Genomic DNA, 11,536 nt, shown 5'->3' on the forward strand with positions numbered 1-11,536 from the left:
GATGGCCATCTGAGCAGGCTTGATCAGCATCTCGATTCCCTTTGGTCTCATCAGAGAATAGGCCCTTACTATAGACATTTACATTAGTGACTCAGTCTGTCTGATTGTCAGCTGAATTTGTTTCCACAGTTCATGGCTCCAAAGAGGGGTATATTTTCATCTACCAGTCCGTAGTTTTCTAAGTGGCAGACCAGATACCTGGGACATTGGCAGCAGCCCAAAATGTAAAAAAAGATTAATTAAGGGACATATTGGCCAGAGCTATTAAGTTCTGTCCACTGAGTGGAGTAACAACATCCACTTTTGTTTACAAGTAGCTGGAACTAAGACTGAACATCAGTAGCGGCTTGATGGACACCATAATGTTTTGATTTAGTTGAGCTCTCAGTAAATCAAGCCTAGAAATTTAGGAGAACATCTGTGAATCAAGAACCCCACTGAGCTAGCGGTATTGCTTCATGAAGGCAGTCGAATTGAGGATAAAAATTCCTCCAAGGGTGTAGCTGACTTTTTTAAAGATTTTATTTATTTATTTGGCAGAGAGAGAGAGAGAGAGCACAAGCAGGGGGAGAGGCAGGCAGATGGAGAGGGAGAAGCAGACTCCCCGCTGAGCAGGGAGCCCAATGCAGGGTTCGATCTGCGGACCCTGGGATCATGACCTGAGCCAAAGGCAGACGCTCAACCGACTGAGCCACCCAGGCACCCCACTGAATTTTTTTGATATAAAGCCAAATGCGGAACCAGCCAGTCCACCTGTGTTCTTGACTATGCCATTTCCCTTCAACTACTGAGGCCCGTTGGGTTCTTAACTTGTTAATGAACCTGTACATATTTTAATGTGTTTATTGGCTATTTCTATTTATTTTCTGTGAATTGTTTGTTTGCATTATTTGCTCACTTTTCTATTCAGTTGTTCATACCTGTATTGCTTTGTTGAAGTTCCTTTTATGTTTTCCAGTGAAGATGATATTTAAGCCCAAATTTTAAGCCATCTCTTTTTCCTGGCCGTCTCCCATGTATACATGAGATATATGTGTTAATAAACTTTTTTCTCTAGTTGTTCTGTCTTGTGTTATGGGATCCCCATCTAAGAATTTAGAAAAGTACAAGAAAAATTATTTTTTTCCTCCCTTACAATATACATAGAAGTATAACCAGGCACTAATCGTCTCTGTGTTTCTCTAAGATTCTCAGGAGAAACTGTGACCTACACGAAGATTATTACCTTTGGTTGTGAAGCTCAGATAAACACCCTCCACCCTGCATAGAAGATAAAACATTTTAATCCGAAAAAAAGGTGCTTATAGCCCAGTTTTAGCTTGTGTGTGAATGTGTGTATGCTAATGACCAACAATAGGGGCTATTGACTATGGAAATAAACACAGATATTTTAATCAGGCAGAGAAGAAAGAAATCAAGGGTGACAAAGGAACAGCACAGTTTTTATAAGTCCCGGAGGACGAGAGGACCTAAAATGTAGAGAGACAGGGACTGGAGGCTAGAAGACAGTCTCTAACATCCCAGTCCTTTCATCATTTATTACCTGGGGTGACATGCACTTTCCCAAAACTAATACTGTCCTGTCATAAGCACTTGGTATTTCTGAGAACTCTTTCTAAAAGTTGAAGAGACAAAGTCTCTCAAAGAAAGATGAATCATAATTAGATTGTCAATTAGGAGAGTCCCAGGATCACAGAATTGGAAAGGGAACTAAGAAATTCAACCAGACTTCTCATCCAAGGAAACACCCCTTCTACAACATCTGGGCTGGGTGAGCATTCAGGTTCTGCTTGAATATTTTGAATGACTGGAAGTCCTTTGGAGAAGAAAAATGTGATAATCTTCCTTTTGTTGAGCAGAAATTTGCCTTCCATAACTCCTATGCATTGACTTGACTTCCACCCACAGAAACTGTAAAAGATACGTAATTGAACCCAAATCCATCTGCCCAATGTGCAGCAAAGCCAATCACTGAGACATCAAGTATGCAGCAAGAAAAGGATTTATTTGAGAGACAGCCAAAGGAGAAGATGGGAGGACAAGCCTCAACTATGCCTCCCTGAAGGGGTAGAGGACATGGTTTTTATAACCATAAGGGTTGGAAGATTACATATACACTGATGAAAAGGGTGGAAAAACTTATTATTCATGAGGCAAAATGGAGCATGCACATTGAGCACACATACATGTAACATATATCCCATGTTCACTTTGGGGTGAAGACTTAACATCAGAATGAGGAAAACTTCAGCCCCTGACTTTAGGAGGTTATTTTAGGACAAGGAGAAGGGGCTATGGGCATATTCTGAGAGCTGTTATAAACTGGATGGAGTCTGGGGCTTGTTATCTTGAGTAAGGAATGCAAGACCTTGCTTGTGCATAGGCTGGAACCCTATCAGTTGACCTTGAGTCCAGGCTTCTACAGAGATAGCTAGTGAGTTTGTTAATGGGGTCTAAAAAGACACAATAGCTGGGGCACCTGGGTGGTTCAGTTGGTTAAGTGGCCGACTCTTGATTTGGCTCAAGTCATGATCTCAGGGTCCTGGGATGGAGCCCCACATTAGGCTCCACATTCAGTGGGGAGTCTGCTTGAGGATTCTCTCTCTCCCTCTGCCCCTTCCCCTGCTCTCTCTCTCTCTCTCTCTTTCAAATAAATAAATAAATCTTTGGGGAAAAAAAAAGGAACAATAGTAGATTGGAGGAAATTGTTCTCTGAAAATCAAGCTTTAAATTTCTTGCTAGTTTCTGCCTCATTAACTCTATGGGGCACAGTTTCAATTTCCCCCTGAGTTATGATCATTCCTCAATCTTGAGGAACTGGGATGATGACTACTCTGGCTACTTCCTTACCTCCTCAGGTAAGGTAGATTTTTGGGTAAAGAACAGTTTTTGTAAATCTTAGCTATAAGCAAAATTCCTTCGATGATTAATATCCCTACCTGCAGGGCTAAGCAGAAGTTTCTAATCTATAGGTCACAGCAGCAAGGGAAATAGAGGCAACATAAAGTTTTTCCCTGTTACAGATATACATATAATCCCACTTTAATATGACAGTTTCTCAAATATTTGAAGATAGGCCTGTTTACTTTAGACAGAGATAATGTAAGAATTAAGTTTAGAATCTGTGTAAAACACTGCAACATGCATATACAGAGCTGAATATGTTGCTCTACATGTATTTTGACCAGCACAAGCTCCACAGTAGACTATTAATCCTCCCACTTGATAGACTTCTATTAATGTGATCTAAAATCCCACCCCCCATCCTGCCAGAGGCAGATGCTGAACCAACAAAGCCACCCAGGTACCCCAATAACTATTATTTTAAAGAGTCTCAGAATCTTTTATAACTCTAAATGGGAAGAGAAGAGCCCTAGACATGTCTCTCTCATCTTTTTCTTTTTCTTTCAAGAAGAAGGAACTGAGATTTAGAATTATGTGTGCCAAGATAATATTACTGATAAGGGCCAATTCACAAACTACCTAGAACATCTCTGTCATTCAGAAAAACCTAATAGTTTAGCCTGTTTTCTCTCCAGGGCTGATTCAGTCTAAGGATGGGCGTGTGACTTTTACAACCAATACCATACATTTGTCTAGGGTTTTGCTAGTTTCTGCTATTTGTCTTGAGTGATTCTAGCAAAATAGGCTGCCTTTATCTTTTCTTATATCCTCTTATTGAGCAAGTATGGCTAAAAGTTTATGACATGGTAGACTGTGTTGATGCTTTAAGAAAATGTTTCCTTTCAACCAAACATTTCCATAGATCTTCCTGCCTCCATTTTTTTAAAGTAAACTCTATGCCCAACATGGGGCTTGAACTCACAACCCTGAGATCAAGAGTCACATGCTCTGCTGACTGAACCAGCCAGGTGCCCTTCCTGCCTCCATTCTTATCCCCTTGATATATGCTTGTGTTGGGAATAAAAATTTTCTCTATTGTTCAAGGTTCTTCTGATTGATCTAAGAATTAAATTGACATGAGATAGATCAACAGGAAAAAATAATCAGATTTAATTACTTAACTACAGGGAATCCACATAAACATGAATGGTCCCAAAGATAGGAAAAATGAGGTGTGTCATCCTGAACAAAGAAGAAGGGGCTAGGAGTCTGGGACTTCAGAAGGAAGGAAGGCAATTCACAGGAAGATGAAAAATAATAAATGTTTGGTAAACAAATGATTGCTAGGCCACACAGAAACAATGAAACACAGAGAGGAATTTTAACAAACAGACTTTGCTAAATACCTGTCTGCCATCCCTATTTCATATTATAATGTCGTTATCTGTGGTGATTGCTCTCTTTCTGGAGCAAGTCTTCCATCTAAATTCTCTTAGGCAGTTGTGGGGGGGGGGGAGGAGATCAAAGTTTCTTCCTGAGTCATTTGGGCCTTAATTGTTTTCAGTTTGAAATAATCTGCATGCCAAAGTGACACATCTTGGGGCAACTCATTCTGAACCAAATGTCTACACTTGTGAGTGAATGCCTGAAAGGAGAACACAGGAATTAGATCTCCCTGGTAATGTGAACAAATATTAGTTGAGAAGAACTAAACCCTCAGCAGAACCACATATACTTAAACAGATAAATTTTATAAATAGTAAACACATGTGAATATATTTAAACAATAAAAAGAATCATAAATGACAAATGTAGATTGTAAGGGTAAAATGACAAAATTCTCTTTGAGGATCCTTCTCTCCTTAGGATATCTCTTGAAAGTTGAAATAGCTGAAGAGGAGGCTAACCCTTTTGATTTTATAATTCAATTCACATATCTTCTGCCCCTTGGAAATATAAGCAGACACTTGTGAAATTAAGTCTCTCAGGAAATATACAAGCAACACCACAGTGCGTGTCTCTCAAGGAGATAAGAGAACTTTTCATTGTTCTTTCTTCTATTCTAATGTATACATTTATGTGAAATTCTGTCCAGACTTTGTAAGTCTGTCCAGACTGTTATGCTACCTTATACACATGTGAATGTGATCATGCTTATGCGATATTAAATTGTGTTAAACTTCTCCTTTCTCTATTCATACGAGGGGCCTATTGCTGGCAGGACTTTTAAAATTTCCTTACAAGTCGTAACTAGAATATATAATGCCTCCTTGCTGAGCATCAATAAAGGATTTTGTTATTTTGACTACAGTAGTCCTGAATTTCATTCTGCCTGAATCACCTCCTTATTTCATGATTTTGGTTCTATGGCTATGAGGGAGGAAGAGTAATTTTCCTTCTAATCTTTTAGGTTCTTGGCTGAGGAACTCTCCTCCCGCATAGTAAGAGACAGATTAATAGGAGAAAAGCAAACAGAAAATTAACAACATGTATAACTCCTGTATACATGGCAGATACCCAGGAAAATCAAATAACTTCCTAAAATGGTCCAAGCCACCACCTTAAATCCACCTCCAGCTAAAGACCAAGGAAGATGATAGAGGTGGGGAGCCAGCTGTGGGAAGTTACCAGGAAAAGCACAGTAAAGGAGGATATGGTTGTTATGCAGATTTAATTTGTTGCCTTCTCCATTGATAAGCACTTCGAGAGATTTAGTCATCCTTGTCTTCCTGGTACAGAGAGGGAGACACCCTGACAAATGCAGATTTACTTTATAAATATAAATTGCTCAGTCAACCAAGAAATCAAAGAAGAAGTCAAAAACTCTCGTACCACTCTCCCCACTTTTATTTAACATAGCACTGGAAGTCCTAGCTACAGCAATTAGGCAACATAAAGAAATAAAAGGCATCCAAACTGGTAAGGAAGAAGTAAAACTCTCATTATTTGCCGGTAACGTGATACTTTATATAGAAAACCCCAAAGACTCCACCACAAAACTACTAGAAATGATAAATGAATTCAGTAAAGTCACAGGATACAAAACCAATGTACAGAAATCTGTTGCATTCCTATACACTAATAATGAAGCAGCAGGAAGTGAAATTAAGAAAACAATTTCAGGGCGCCTGGGTGGCTCAGTCGTTAAGCGTCTGCCTTCGGCTCAGGTCGTGATCCCGGGGTCCTGGGATCGAGCCCCGCATCGAGCCCCGCATCGGGCTCCCTGCTCAGCGGGAAGCCTGCTTCTCCCTCTCCCACTCCTTCTGCTTGTGTTCCCTCTCTCGCTATCTCTCTCTCTGCCAAATAAATAAAATAAAATCTTAAAAAAAAAGTAAAGAAAACAATTTCATTTAAAATTGCACCAAAAATAATAAAATACTGGGGCGCCTGGGTGGCTCAGTCATTAGGCATCTGCCTTTGGCTCAGGTCGTGATCCCGGGGTCCTGGGATCGAGCCCCACATCGGGCTCCCTGCTCCGCGGGAAGCCTGCTTCTCCCTCTCCCACTCCCCCTGCGTGTATTCCCTCTCTTGTTGTGTCTCTCTCTGTCAATTAAATACATAAAATCTTTAAAAAAAAACAGTAAAATATTCAGCTCTTTGAGGAAGACATGGTCACAGCTATAGCAGAGCTCTGGATGCCCCACTCTTGCCCTTGACTCACCGCTGTTTGCTCTCACTGAGGAACAAGTCAGTCTGGAAGCTGTGCCACAATCATGGCTTTTAGAGACACTGGGTAGACACCCAGGGAACCAGAGATGGTGATTCACTGAATTAGAATTACTCTAACCAGCTGCAACAGAAAATCTTTGGGGAAGGTATGTGCTGACTTGATCGGAGGGGCAAAGGAAAAGAATCTCAAAGTGAAAGCACCAGTTTGGATGCCTACCAAGACTCTGAGAATCACTACAAGAAAAACTTGTGGTGAGGGTTCTAAGACTTGGGATCATTTTCAGATGAGGATCCACAAGTGACTCATTGATTTGCACATTCCTTCTGAGATTGTTAAGCAGATTACTTCCATCGGTATTGAGCCAGGAGTCGAGATTGAGGTCACCATTGCAGATGCTTAAATCAACCTTTTTAATAAATTGATTATCAGTTGTTAAAAAAGCACAATAAAATATTCAAGAATAATCTTGACCAAAGAGGTAAAAGACCTGTACTCTAAAAACTATAAAAACACTGATGAAAGAAATTCAAGACAACATGCAGAAATGGAAAAATATTCCATGCTCATGGATTGGAAGAAAAAATATTAAAATGTCTGTACTACCCAAAGAAATCTGCGTATTTAATATAATCCCTATCGAAATACTAGCAGTATTTTTCAGAGAACTAGAACAAACAATCCCAAAACTCGTAGGGAACCACAAAAGACCTCAAATAGCCAAAGCAATCTTGAAAAAGAAAAACAAAACTGGAGGCATCACAGTTCCAGTTTTCAAGTTATATTACAAAGTGGTAATAATTAAAACAGTATGGTACTGGCATAAAAATAGACACATAGATCAATGGAATAGAACAAAAAAACCTAGAAATAAACCCATATTTATATGGTCAATTAATCTTAGACAAAGGAAGAACGGGCAAAAGGCAGTCTCTTCAACAAATGGTGTTGGGAAAACAAGACAATCACATGCAAAAGAATAAAACTGGACCACTTTGTTTCACCATACGCAAAAATAAATTTAAAATGGATTAAAGAGCTAAATGTGAGTCCTGAAACGATAAAAATCCTAGCAGAGAGCACAGGCAGTAATTTCTCTGACATTGGCCATAGCAACATTTTTCTAGATATGTCTCCTGAGGCAAGGAAAATAAAAACAAAAATAAACTATTGGGGCGACATCAAAATAAAAATTTTCTGAACGATGAAGGAAACAATCAACAAAACTAAAGGGCAATCTACTGAATGGAAGAAAATATTTGCAAATGACATATCTGATAAAGGGTTAGTATCTAAAATACATAAAGAACTGATACAACTTGACAACCCCCCAAATAATCCAATTAAAAAATGGGTAGAAGACACGAACAGACATTTCTCCAAAGAAGACATACAGGTGGTCAGCAGACACATGAAAAGATGCTCAACATCGCTCATCATCGGGGAAATGCAAATCAGAACTACAATGAGATATCACCTCACCCTTGTCAGAATGGCTAAAATCAAAAACACGGGAAACAATAAGTGTTGTTGAAGATGGAGAGAAAAAGGAACCCTCATGCAGTGTTGGTGGGAGTGCAAACTGGGGCAGCCACTGTGGAAAACAGTACGGAGTTTCCTCAAAAAATTAAAAATAGAACCACCCTATGATCCAGTAATGGCACTACTTGGAATTTACCCCCAAAATACAAAAACACTAATTGAAAGGGATACACGCATCCCTATATTTATTGCAGCATTTTTTACAATAGCAAAACTATGGAAGCAGCCCAAGTGTCCATCAAGAGATGAATGGATAAAGATGTGGTGTATATATGTAATAGAATATTATTGAGCCATAAAAAAGAATGAAATCTTGCTATTTGCAGCAACATGGATAGGGCTAGAAAGTATAACGCTAAGTGAAATAAGTCAGTCAGAGAAAGACAAGAACCATATGATTTCACTCTTAACTGGAATTTAAGAAACAAACAAAAAAATGAGCAAAGAGAAAAAGAGAGAGAGAGAGAGAGAGAAACCAAGAAACAGACTCTTAGCTATAGTGGGACCCCTGGGGGGCTCAGATGGTTGAGCGTCTGAGCCCCCCAGGGCTGCCTTTGGCTCAGCTCATGATCTCCAGGTCCTAGCCATGTCGGGCTCCCAGCTCAATGGGGAGTCTGCTTCTCCCTCTCCCTCTGCCTCACCCCTGGCTTGTGCTCTCTCTGTCTCTCTCTCAAATGAAGAAATAAAATATTTTAAAAAAACAGCTTTAAAAAAAAAAAAGGGCTGGCAGACTCTTAGCTATAGAGAACAAACTGATGGTTACCAGAAGGGTGGGTGGGTTGGGGGATGGGGGAGATAGGGGATGGGCATTAAAGAGTATATTTATTGTGATAAAAAATTATTAAAAAATGGTTAGGATGATAAAATTGAAAAGAAAACTGAAATTGCAAAAAAATAAAAAAATATATGTTTTTCTTCTAAGAGGGTAACTTCTACCAGGTTTTCAGAGTTTCTCCTATGTCTGCTGTTTCTTAAAAATAACCTAAAATGATCCTATGTCAAAGAGGCATATTTTCAGGTAGCAAATTCTGCTCCCCTTCAGGCCCCAATTCCTTCAGTTGTGTACTGATCTTACTGTGCTAATGGTGAAGTATTTGTCCCTAAAGTCATCTTGTCCCAAGCCATCTGTCCCTAAAGTCACTCCCCCTCCATGTATACATGTATACACACACCGACTGTTAATCTAAAACGCAGCGAAACTGTCATCAATTCCTATTTGCAAAAGAACATTTTCAAAAGCAGTATTACTATGCATTGAAATTTTCAGGTGGATCACCAAAGTAATAGATTCATTTTTCTCTGTGATTTTTAGGTCTTTGAAAATAACTGAAGCTAAACTTCCCTGGCACTCAGGTACTGAAAGCCATTGATTTACGTGGGCACTAAGATGATAATAAGGGGAAAAAATGCTTTAGCAATCTTTCCTTATGGGTCACTGACTAAAACAAACAAACAAACCCAAAACAGCATTTTCAGAAAGTGAATACAGTATCCAGGTAGAATTACATTTACTTACCCTTATCTTGACCCTATAGTTCCTTCAACTGTTTATTCAGTTTTGGGGTAAAAAAAAAAAAAATGCTTTGGTGCTGTGGATCAATGTCTACAAGTATGGAGTCCATTTTTTCAAATTAGGAGTGTAACTTATAAATGAGCCATGATAGACAAAAAACCAATTTAATCCCAGCATAATTATTGTTAATGGACTTAAGAAGTGTTCCCTGTGTTAGAATATGAAAATGAAGTTTTATTGTCCGAGCTCAGAATGAGTCATTTTATAGGATTTACATGGCATCCAGATAAGTAGCCAAACAGGAATTTCCAGAACTTCAATCTGTTCTCATTAAATGTGATGAAGTGCCAGTTTCCTGCTCTGGAAGTTCCTGCTCTGGGTAAGGCCAATAATAAAATTCACATATGATGAATAGACAAAATTCTTTGCTTCTCCCATGTCTACTTAGTAAGGAAATGAGGTGTGATGTCTAATGACTCCCTAAATTCCAAATTTCCACCCATTTGAAACTTGCCACCTCAAACTTTTGTGACTTACAGCGAGATGCAGGACAGCCGGTTATCTGGATAAAAAGGTGAATGGTGTAGTAGTTTCAAGCAATTAAGAATGTTTGGCTACATTAGCGTGGGTTTTATTTAATGGAAAAGGTCCGGAATGGTAAAGCTTAAATCAACGGTGTGCTAAATCAATTAAACAGGGAGTCCCTTAGACTGGGGTGGTTTTAATGCCAGGGCAGCCTACTTAAGCAAACCAAAATCTAATGCCTCAGAGTTACGAAGTCAACATGCTCAGGACAACCAATCACAAACAGCTAACTAGGCTTTAAGCTATAGCCAATCAAGTAATTTCCTGTTTTGCTTCCTTACTTTCCCTGTATGAGTCTTTTCCCTGGCTCCTGTTGGTGAGTGCTCTTGAAGAAAGCATCCATCTTGTCAGTTCAAACGAAAGAATGAACACTAGAGGTCATATTGCTCCCAGGCATGGCTGGACTAGCCAAAGAACCTTGTAGGTACCCCAATAGCTTTTAAGTAAAGGTATTTTTCAGATTCCAAGTCTCCGGAGGTGGTGGAGACCTTCTGGGGACCAGACAAGGTGGCACCAGAGCACCTGCTAGTGTGACTCATGGGTCTCCAATCAATGGTGTCTACCTTCTCAGGAAACCCCTGCTGACAGGACCTCATGGGCCTCTAATCAACAACACCCATCTCCTCAAGAGACCACTGCCCCAAATCTTGCCCTTAAAAGCCCTCACTTGCAAGCCACTGGGGAGTTTGGGACTTTTGATCATTAGCTCCCCATTCTCCTGGTTGGTGCCCCACGCCCCAAGAAATAGCCTTTCTTTCTTCACTGCAAAAGTTTTTATTGGCTTGCTGTGCATCCGGTGGACAAACTCTTTGGTTCGGTTACACTCCTAACCACTGATGGTTTGGCACAGCCCTACTTGGATAGATTTTTGCTCAAATAAACTCTTAAAAAAATTGAATGTGCCTCAGTTTATCTTTTAAGAGATGTGTGTGTGTGTGTGTGTGTGTGTGTGTGTGTGTGTGTATTTGGCGATGGGGGAGAGGATTGCTTCATTTTGATTAAACAGAAGGAAAGAGCCTAGTTTTAAAGGCATTTAAAATTTGCATCCCATCTCATCCAGCATGTTCTTGGGTGTAAAAAGTTACTATCTCCATTGAAGTTCTTAAGTAAATTGGTGGGATCCTGTTCTTCAGCATGGTAGCAATACAAGACATATTTATGTTCTAGCGCCCGAGAGAAAGAGTTGACGGTAGAACAAAGAGCTGATCTGTATTGCTGTTCTGAGTTAAATATGGCCACATTCTTTTTTCTCTCTCTTGAGCAGAGACGCACAAATAGGGGAGAGAGAAGATGGCAAATACATAAGCTCACTTTAGAAATACACACACTGAAAGATTTAAAATAAAATCTGTTCCAGCCTTTTTCATTCTTCAGCTTTGTCCTTT

At 39.6% G+C, this 11,536-nt stretch overlaps 1 pseudogene; it reads left to right on the plus strand.

Annotated features, from left to right (window-relative positions):
- The first annotated feature begins 6,557 nt into the window (after positions 1 to 6,557).
- On the plus strand, positions 6,558 to 6,914 carry LOC113931291 (annotated as a pseudogene).
- Positions 6,915 to 11,536: the final 4,622 nt, after the last annotated feature.

Source organism: Zalophus californianus, chromosome X (assembly GCF_009762305.2).
Source record: "Zalophus californianus isolate mZalCal1 chromosome X, mZalCal1.pri.v2, whole genome shotgun sequence".
Lineage (NCBI taxonomy): Eukaryota > Metazoa > Chordata > Mammalia > Carnivora > Otariidae > Zalophus > Zalophus californianus.